We start from the raw sequence: 9779 nt of genomic DNA on the forward strand, positions 1-9779 counted from the left end.
GTAACTTGATCTGAAGTTTCATGATCATCATCATTAGCTTCCTCTCTAGTTGGTGTAGGCATCATGGGAACGGATTTCTCTGATGTGCTACCCTCCAATTCGAGAGAAGGTACAATTACCTCATCAAGTTTTACTTTCCTCCCATTCTTCTTTCGAGAGAAAACTCCATCTCTAGAAAGGACCCATTCTTAGCAACAAAGATCTTGCCTTTTAATCCATGGTAGAAGGTGTACCCAATTGTTTCTTTAGGGTATCCTATGAAGACGCACTTCTCTGGTTTAGGTTTGAGGTTATCAGGCTGAAGCCTTTTGACATAAGCATCGCATCCCCAAACTTTAATAAATGACAGCTTAGGTTTCTTGCAAAACCATAGTTCATACGGTGTCATCTCAATGGATTTAGACGGTGCCCTATTTAACATGAATGCGTCTGTCTCTAATGCATAACCCCAAAATGATAGTGGTAAATCGGTAAGAGACATCATAGATCGCACCATATCTAATAAAGTACGGTTACGACGTTCAGACACACCATTACGCTGTGGTGTTTCAGGTGGCATGAGTTGTGAAACTATTCCACATTGTTTTAAATGAAGTCCAAACTCGTAACTCAAATATTTGCCTCCATGATCAGATCGTAGAAACTTTATTTTCTTGTTACGATGATTCTCCACTTCACTCTGAAATTCTTTGAACTTTTCACATGTTTCAGACTTGTGTTTCATCAAGTAGATATACCCATACCTACTCAAATCATCTGTGAAGGTTGGAAAATAACAATACCCACCGCGTGCTTCAACACTCATCGGACCGCATACATCGGTATGTATTATTTCCAATAAGTCATTAGCTCGCTCCATTGTTCCGGAGAACGGGGTTTTAGTCATCTTGCCCATGAGGCATGGTTCGTGAGTATCAAATGATTCATAATTAAGTGATTCCAAAATCCCATCTACATGGAGTTTGTTCATGCGCTTTACACCAATATGACCTAAACGGCAGTGCACAAGTATGTTGCACTATCATTATCAACTTTGCATCTTTTGGCACCAATATTATGAATATGTGTATCACTACGATCGAGATTCAATAAACCATTCACATTGGGTGTATGACCATAGAATGTTTTATTCATGTAAATAGAACAACAATTATTCTTTGACTTAAATGAATAACCGTATTGCAATAAACATGATAAAATCATATTCTGCTCAACGCAAACACCAAATAACATTTATTTAGGTTCAGCACTAATCTCGAAGGTAGAGGGAGTGTGCGATGGTGATCGTATCAACCTTGGAATCACTTCCAACACACATCATCACCTCGCCCTTAACTAGTCTCTGTTTATTCTGCAACTCCTATTTTGAGTTACTAATCTTAGTGACTGAACCGATATCAAATACCCAGCGGTTGCTACGAACACTAGTAAAGTACACATCAATAACATGTATATCAAATATACCTTTGTTCACTTTACCATCCTTCTTATCCGCCAAATACTTGGGGCAGTTCCGCTTCCAGTGACCTCTCCCTTTGTAGTAGAAGCACTCAGTTTCAGGCTTGGGTCCAGCTTTGGGCTTCTTCCCGGGAGTGGCAACTTGCTTGCCATTCTTCTTGAATTTCCCTTTCTTTCCCTTGCCCCTTTTCTTGAAACTAGTGGTTTTGTTAACCATCAACACTTGATGCTCCTTGTTGATTTCTACCTCCGCGGCCTTAAGCATTGCGAGGAGCTCGGGAATTGTTTTTGTCATCCCTTGCATATTATAGTTCATCACGAAGTTCTAGTAGCTTGGTGATAGTGACTAGAGAACTCCGTCAATCACTGTCTTATCTGGAAGATTAACTCCCACTTGATTCAAGCAATTGTGGTACCCAGACATTCTGAGCACATGCTCACTGGCTGAGCTATTCTCCTCCATCTTGTAGGAAAATTATTTTTCAGAGGTCTCATACCTCTCGACACGGGCATGAGTCTGAAATACCGATTTCAGATCTTGGAACATCTCATATGCTTCGTGGTGTTCAAAACATTTTTGAAGTCCCGGTTCTAAGTCGTAAAGCATGGTGCACTAAACTATCAAGTAGTCATCATACCGAGCTTGTCAAATGTTCACAACGTTTGCATCTGCTCCTGCAATAGGCCTGTCACCTAGCGGTGCATTAAGGGCATATTCTTCTGTGCAGCAATGAGGATAATCCTCAGATCATGGACCTAGTCCGCATTATTGCTACCATCATCTTTCAACTTAGTTTTCTCTAGGAACATATCAAAAAAATAGGGGAGCTACATCACGAGCTATTGATCTACAACATAGATTTGCAAATACTATCAGGACTAAGTTCATGATAAATTAAGTTCAATTAATCAAAATACCAATTAACTCTCACTTAAATCAACATCCCTCAAGTTCTCTATGTGATACATGATCCATATCAACTAACCCATGTCCGATCATCACGTGAGATGGGGTAGTCATCAATGGTGAACATCTCTATGTTGATCATATATACTATATGACTCATGTTCGACCTTTCGGTCTCCAGTGTTCCGAGGCCATGTTTGTACATGCTAGGCTCGTCAAGTTTAACTCAAGTATTCTGCATGTGCAAAATTGTCTTACACCCGTTGTATGTGAACGTAGAGTCTATCACACCCGATCATCACGTGGTGTCTCGAAATGACGAACTGTAGCAACGGTGCATACTCAGGGAGAACACTTTTAACTTGAAATTAAGTGAAGGGATCATCTTATAATGCTACCGCTGTTTTAAGCAAAATAAGATGCATAGAGAATATACATCACATGCAATCAAAATATGTGACATGATATGGCCATCATCATCTTGTGCTTTTGATCTCCATCTCCAAAGCATCGTCATGATCTCTATCATCACTAGCTTGACACCTTGATCTACATCGTACCGTCGTTGCGTCGAGGTCGTCACGCCAACTATTGCTTCTACAACTATCGCTAATGCATAGCGATAAAGTAAAGCAATTACATGGTGCTTGCATTTCATACAATAAAGAGACAACCCTAAGGCTCCTACCGGTTGTCGATATTACAAAACATGATCATCTCATACATCAACATATATCACATCATATCTTGACCATATCACATCACAACATGCCCTGCAAAAACAAGTTAGACGTCCTCTACTTTTTTGTTAAAAGTTTTACGTGGCTGCTACGGGCTTCTAGCAAGAACCGTTCTTACCTACGCATAAAACCACAACGGTGATTCATCAAGTTTTCCGTTTTAACCTTCTTCAAGGACCGGCCGTAGTCAAATTCTATTCAACTAAAGTAGGAGAAACAGACACCCGCCAGCCACCTTTATGCAAAACTAGTTGCATGTCAGTCGAAGGAACCGGTCTCAAGTGCGTGGACATGTAAGGTTGGTCTGGGCCGCTTCATCCCACAATATCGCCGAATCCAAATAAGATGTTGGTGGTAAGTAGTATAACTATCACCGCCCACAACTCTTTTTGTTCTACTCGTCCATATCATCTACGCATAGACCTGGCTCATGATGCCACTCTTGGGAAACGTTGCATGGAAAAACAAAAAACAAAATCTACGCACATGCAAGATCTATCCATGGAGATGCATAGCAACAAGAGGGGGAGAGTGTGTCTACATACCCTCGTAGACGTGAGCGGAAGCGTTTCACAACGCGGTTGATGTAGTCGAACTTTCTTCGCGCTCCAACCGATCTAGTACCGAACGCACGACACCTCCGCGTTCTGCACACGTTCAACTCGGTGACGTCCTCCGCCTTCTTGATCCAGCAAGACGGCGAGGTAGTAGATGAGTTCCGGCACCACGATGGCGTGGTGATGGTGATGGTGATGCAATCTCCGCGGGGCTTCGCCTAAGCAATACGAAAATATGATCGAGGGAGTAAATGGTGGACGGGGGTGCCGCACACGGCTAAGACAATGTTGTGTCCTTGTGTGGCGCCCCTCCCCACATATATATAGGTGGGAGGGGAGGGAAGGGGAGGCAGCCAGGCACGCCCTAGGGCTTGGCCGCTGATACGACTCCAACGTATCTATAATTTTTGATTGTTCCATGCTATTATATTATCCGTTTTGGATGTTTAATGGGCTTTACTATGCACTTTTATATTATTTTTGGGACTAACCTATTAATCGGAGGCCCAGTCCAAATTGCTGTTTTTTTGCCTATTTCTGTGTTTCGCAGAAAAGGAATATCAAACGGAGTCCAAACAGAATGAAACCTTCGGGAGAGTTATTTTCGGAACAAACATGATCCAGAGGACTTGGAGTGGACGTCAAGAAAGAAGCGAGGAGGCCACAAGGCAGGGAGGCGCGCCTGCCCCTGGGCGCGCCCCCACCCTCGTGGGCCCCTCACAGCTCCGCCGACCTGCTTCTTCCTCCTATATATACCCATATACCCCGAAAACATCCAAGAGAACCATAGATCAGGAGTTCCGCCGCCGCAAGCCTCTGTAGCCACCAAAAACCAATCGGGACCCTGTTCCGGCACCCTGCCGGAGGGGGGGATCCATCACCAGTGGCCATCTTCATCATCCCGGTGCTCTCCATGACGAGCAGGGAGTAGTTCACCCTCAGGGCTAAGGGTATGTACTAGTAGCTATGTGTTTGATCTCTCTCTCTCTCTCATGTTCTTGATATGGCACGATCTTGATGTACCGCGAGCTTTGCTATTATAGTTGGATCTTATGATGTTTCTCCCCCTCTACTCTCTTGTAATGGATTGAGTTTTCCCTTTGAAGTTATCTTATCAGATTGAGTATTTAAGGATTTGAGAACACTTGATGTATGTCTTGAATGTGCTTATCTGTGGTGACAATGGGATATCACGTGATCTACTAGATGTATGTTTTGGTGATCAACTTGCAGGTTCAGTGACCTTGTGAACTTATGCATAGGGGTTGGCACACGTTTTCGTCTTGACTCTCCGGTAGAAACTTTGGGGCACTCTTTGAAGTACTTTGTGTTGGTTAAATAGATGAATTTGAGATTGTGTGATGCATATTGTATAATCATGCCCACGGATACTTGAGGTGACATTGGAGTATCTAGGTGACATTAGGGTTTTGGTTGATTTGTGTCTTAAGGTGTTATTCTAGTATGAACTCTATGATAGATCGAATGGAAAGAATAGCTTCGTGTTATTTTACTACGGACTCTTGAATAGATCGATCAGAAAGGATAACTTTGAGGTGGTTTCGTACCCTACAATAATCTCTTCGTTTGCTCTCCGCTATTAGTGACTTTGGAGTGACTCTTTGTTGCATGTTGAGGGATTGTTATATGATCTAATTATGTTATCATTGTTGAGAGAACTTGCACTAGTGAAAGTGTGAACCCTAGGCCTTGTTTCAAAACATTGCAATACCGTTTGTGCTCACTTTTATCATTAGTTACCTTGCTGTTTTTATATTTTCAGATTACAAAAACCTATATCTACCATCCATATTGCTCTTGTATCACCATCTCTTCGCCGAACTAGTGCACCTATACAATTTGCCATTGTATTGGGTGTGTTGGGGACACAAGAGACTCTTTGTTATTTGGTTGCAGGGTTGTTTGAGAGAGACCATCTTCATCCTACGCCTCCCACGGATTGATAAACCTTTGGTCATCCACTTGAGGGAAATTTGCTATTGTCCTACAAACCTCTACACTTGGAGGCCCAACAACGTCTACAAGAAGAAGGTTGTGTAGTAGACATCAAGCTCTTTTCTAGCGCCATTACCGAGGAGGTGAGTGCTTGAAGGTATATCTTTAGATTTTGCAATCGAATCTTTTAGTTTCTTGTTTTATCACTAGTTCACAGTACTAGAAAAAACACTACCAGTAGCGTAGGTTTTTTGCATACCAGTAGCGTGGGTTCCCACGCTACTACTATGACGCTACAGCTAACTTTTAGCAGTAGCGCGTTTTTTACCCCGCGCTACAGCTAAAAAGTTAGTAGTAGCGCATACCACCCACGCTACTACTAACCCACACCTACGCTACTACTATCTATGTACTAGTAGTGCACCCATTTTTCCCAACGCTACTACTATCTATGTAATAGTAGCGCACCTTTTTTCCCCAACGCTACTGCTAACAAATCAGAAATTAAAAAAATTAAAATTTAGATGCAGTATTCATGGATGGAAATCAAGACAGGTCCAATGCAAAATAAACGAAGGACTATGGTCAAAGAACAATCTTAGCACTTGTAGTGTTCATGGATGCAACATTGAACATCTCAACTCGAAGAGATCATGAGATCCCATTTAACATCAGAGGCAAACAACCAGACCATTTCTCTAGATGTATCTACCAAGCCTCGATGTTCAAACGCCAATGGACCCGAATCCTCCTAGACGATCATCTGCGCAACGCAGCCTTCAGGCTTCATGGCGAAGTCCGTCTCCAAATGGTTGAAGAGCACAACACCCACCGGGCTGTGGTAGTACTGTGGTATCTCTCCTGCTTGAAGAGCGTTTCCGGTGGTTGAAGAGCGTTTCCGGTGGCGTGGAGGTAGTCCTGTGTTATCTCTCCTGCTTGGTCACCATACCTGCAAAAAGGAGAAGACAATATCAACCACCCTATCAACTGGCGGCATCAATCGGTCATTACTGCGCAAAAGATTTTGGTTATGACTAGTTGTTGTCGAACCAAAAACATTTGAAATTTTGGAAGCATGGATGCTGTGCAGTGTATGTTTAAAAGACGGTAGTTTGTTTTGGTAACGGTAGATTCGCGTAACATTCCCAAGAAGTTCCTTTATTTGTTAACTCTAAGTATATTGGAAATATAAATTTAATTGGGGAACACACAATATTACAAATAAAATCAATAAACAAAACAGCTTTGTACTTTCTTTAATTTGTTGCATAATTATTGAATGCTAGAGAGATAAGTATGGTGTATATAATCATGCCATTTTGCCAAACAATTAAAAAACACGAGTCCAGGATATGTTGGGAAACATATGATTTCTTCCTGCATACTTGTTCTATATTATCCAGGTGGAATTGTTGAAAGATAGCATTTATGTGTTCTCATCGGTATAAATTTGCTCGTGTACATTGTTCTTAAAGTTGTAACTATGAAAACAAATCAGGATCATAAAACTAAATAATTTATTCCATAAATTGAATTCAATTATCAAAAGCTTTAGTACATAATAAAAAGGTTAAACAAACTTTGTAGGCAATTGTCCACATACATCAAATCCCTTCCCTTAACCCATTTCTCTAAGCTCGAAGATCAAGTGGTTTGCAAGAATATTTTTTTTTGAAAGACATCTATAATGAACTAAGAATGTAATAGCAATTTTAGTAAAACAATTGTTCTTCTTAAAATGCACCCCATGCACCCAAAGGAATTTAATTTCTTATTAGAGGAAGAAACAAAAAATCTTTGGAGGTACCAAATATGTCTGATTAAGGATAAACACCATCTTGCTTTGTAATTTAATGAAATAATAATAGTCTAAAGTAGACATATATAAAAACGTACCAAGAGGGAACTCCTTCGGAAGTTGCTAAAGCAACAAATTCTATTGACTGGCTGCTGCTATTCTAGGTTGGCGGTGCAATGTTGATGATTCCTGCCAAGCAAGATAATTACTCCCTCCGTTTCCTAAATATAAGTATTTTTAGAGATTCCACTACGAACTACATACGGATGTATATAGACATGTTTTAGAGTGTAGTTTCACTCATTTTACTCCGTATGTAGTCCGTAGTGGAATCTCTAAAAAGACATATGTTGAGGAACGGAGGTAGTAGTATTTTTATAGTAATTATGGAGAATGGAAAAGATAATGCTTAGTACTTACACTGATTCAGGGGTAGTGGCCAGGCCTTTAATTTTTATATTTTGATTGAGGGGTAGTAAGATAATTTGCAAAAAAAAGGAGGTACCACGACAATCATATTAGAAGATAGCCTAGAAATAGATACGACTCACATTGTTGGGAAGAACTAATCCTTATAAGATTAGAAGAGAATGATACAGTAACCTCGGAAAGGTTTCCCGATGAACAAATATACCTCTCTTTCCATAAAAAATTCTTCAGCTTAAGACGTTGTAGAAAAACTGAAAATATGAGATAAGACTATCAACTACGCTGAACAAATTTCTAAGCTAAAGCATGCCGTCTAACTGAACAGAGGGCCACATGAGGCACATGCTATTGTGTCCACGATTTTGTTTCTTGTCTTTCATCAAACATAGATGGCATAATTAACTACTGTTGATGGACAGCAGAAGGCCATAGCTTACAAAATATGGTCATACCAATGGTTAGAATTATTATCATAGTCCAAATGACGCATACCTGATGAGGATTTTTTCTAGTCCAAATGACAATTCCAGTTTTGTTCAGGAAACGTATATCTGATGGCCATATATACTCTGGACTCTGGAGACGCTAAAACAAAAACTGAACTATAAAACTGGCCGTGCTGTGTCAAGTAGAAAGGAGAAATCTCTCCTAGAACATGCACTTGGCAACATGGGCAGATGGTCAGATCGCACCACACACCCCACTGTTTTTACATGGGAGAGATCTGATCAATGTTAACATGTAGGAATGAACTTGTAACTCTACTGATCTTCTTTCATATGTGGTATAACCTTTATTAATGCTCCATTGCCCCGGGAGGCCGACACCCTTTCCTGCTAGTTGTGACGTGACATGGAAGATCAAGAAACTTAATTCCAATGATGTTGAATATCCTAAAATCTATTTTGTAAATCTTCAAATTATGTTCAACTGTGATAGACTCATATATCTTGAAGACTTGAATAGCTGCAGGTCCGGGATGGGCGGGGTGGGGCGGCCGAGGAGGCACGCGGCCCTGGACCAGGCGTAGAGCACAACTCGCAGGAGGAGCAACACGTCAGTGGCCAGGTTGTGGGACTTGTGGCGGCAAGCCAACAACTAAGATCAACCAACGCTTTGGGGAGAGGACATCATCAGGGGCTTGGCGAGGTGGCGGACGCAACACCTCCATTTGGTAAGGCGACGCGGACACGGGGAACTGAGTGTCCATGGGAGATGAAGTAAGTTGTGGCCAGAATCCGCCATGGACACGAACCAACACGAGCCAGATGCATAACATTGAATCCAATCGATTCCATGACGCAATTTTAGTCCAATAACTACCCTATATGAACTGAACAGAGACGTCGATCTACAAGGATGATTCAATCACACGCTGGCAAAGATTTTAGCCCGTAGAACTCACCTCCAAATCTCGAGATCCAGGCCCTCGCGATCTGCCGGACTTCGCCACCGAGCGCTCCACCGACGAGATCCACGCCCTCGCGATCTGCCGGACTCCGCCAATGAGATCTGCGCCCACACGAACAGCCGGTCTCCCGCCACCGAGCTCCGCTCCCTCTTCTCCGTCGCCAAGCTCCTCTCCCAGCCGATGCATGTTGATTTCCTCTCGATTCGGGGAACCTAGCAAGCTATGGAGAAGACAGGAGGTGGAGGGGATCTGGATCGGGGGTGGGTGGGGTGTGGGAGTGGACTGGGACCATTGGTGTGGGGTGGGAATGGATCGAGGGGTGGTCTGGGATTGGGCTTTCTCTAGCGGTAGCGCAGGGTGTCTCAGAGAGGGGAGAGACGGTGGGGGAGGGGTGGGGGGCTTACAGAGAGGGGAGAGACGTGGCGGGGAGGTCCTCGGCGACGGAGAGGTAGGGGCGGCGAGGGCAGGCTCGGGATCGGGAGGCGGTGGTGCTGGGCGGGCTCGGGCGGCGGCGATGAGGTCG

At 42.7% G+C, this 9779-nt stretch overlaps 1 long non-coding RNA gene across 1 annotated transcript; it reads right to left on the bottom strand.

Moving 5' to 3' along the window:
* Positions 1–6160: 6160 nt before the first annotated feature.
* LOC123054973 (uncharacterized) lies at positions 6161–9562 on the bottom strand. Its single transcript, XR_006426424.1, has 3 exons — positions 9251–9562; positions 7515–7605; positions 6161–6567 (listed from the first exon to the last, which is right to left on the bottom strand). It is a non-coding gene; the product is annotated as an uncharacterized lncRNA (long non-coding RNA).
* Positions 9563–9779: the final 217 nt, after the last annotated feature.

Source organism: Triticum aestivum, chromosome 2D (genome assembly GCF_018294505.1).
Source record: "Triticum aestivum cultivar Chinese Spring chromosome 2D, IWGSC CS RefSeq v2.1, whole genome shotgun sequence".
Taxonomy (NCBI): Eukaryota; Viridiplantae; Streptophyta; class Magnoliopsida; order Poales; family Poaceae; genus Triticum; species Triticum aestivum.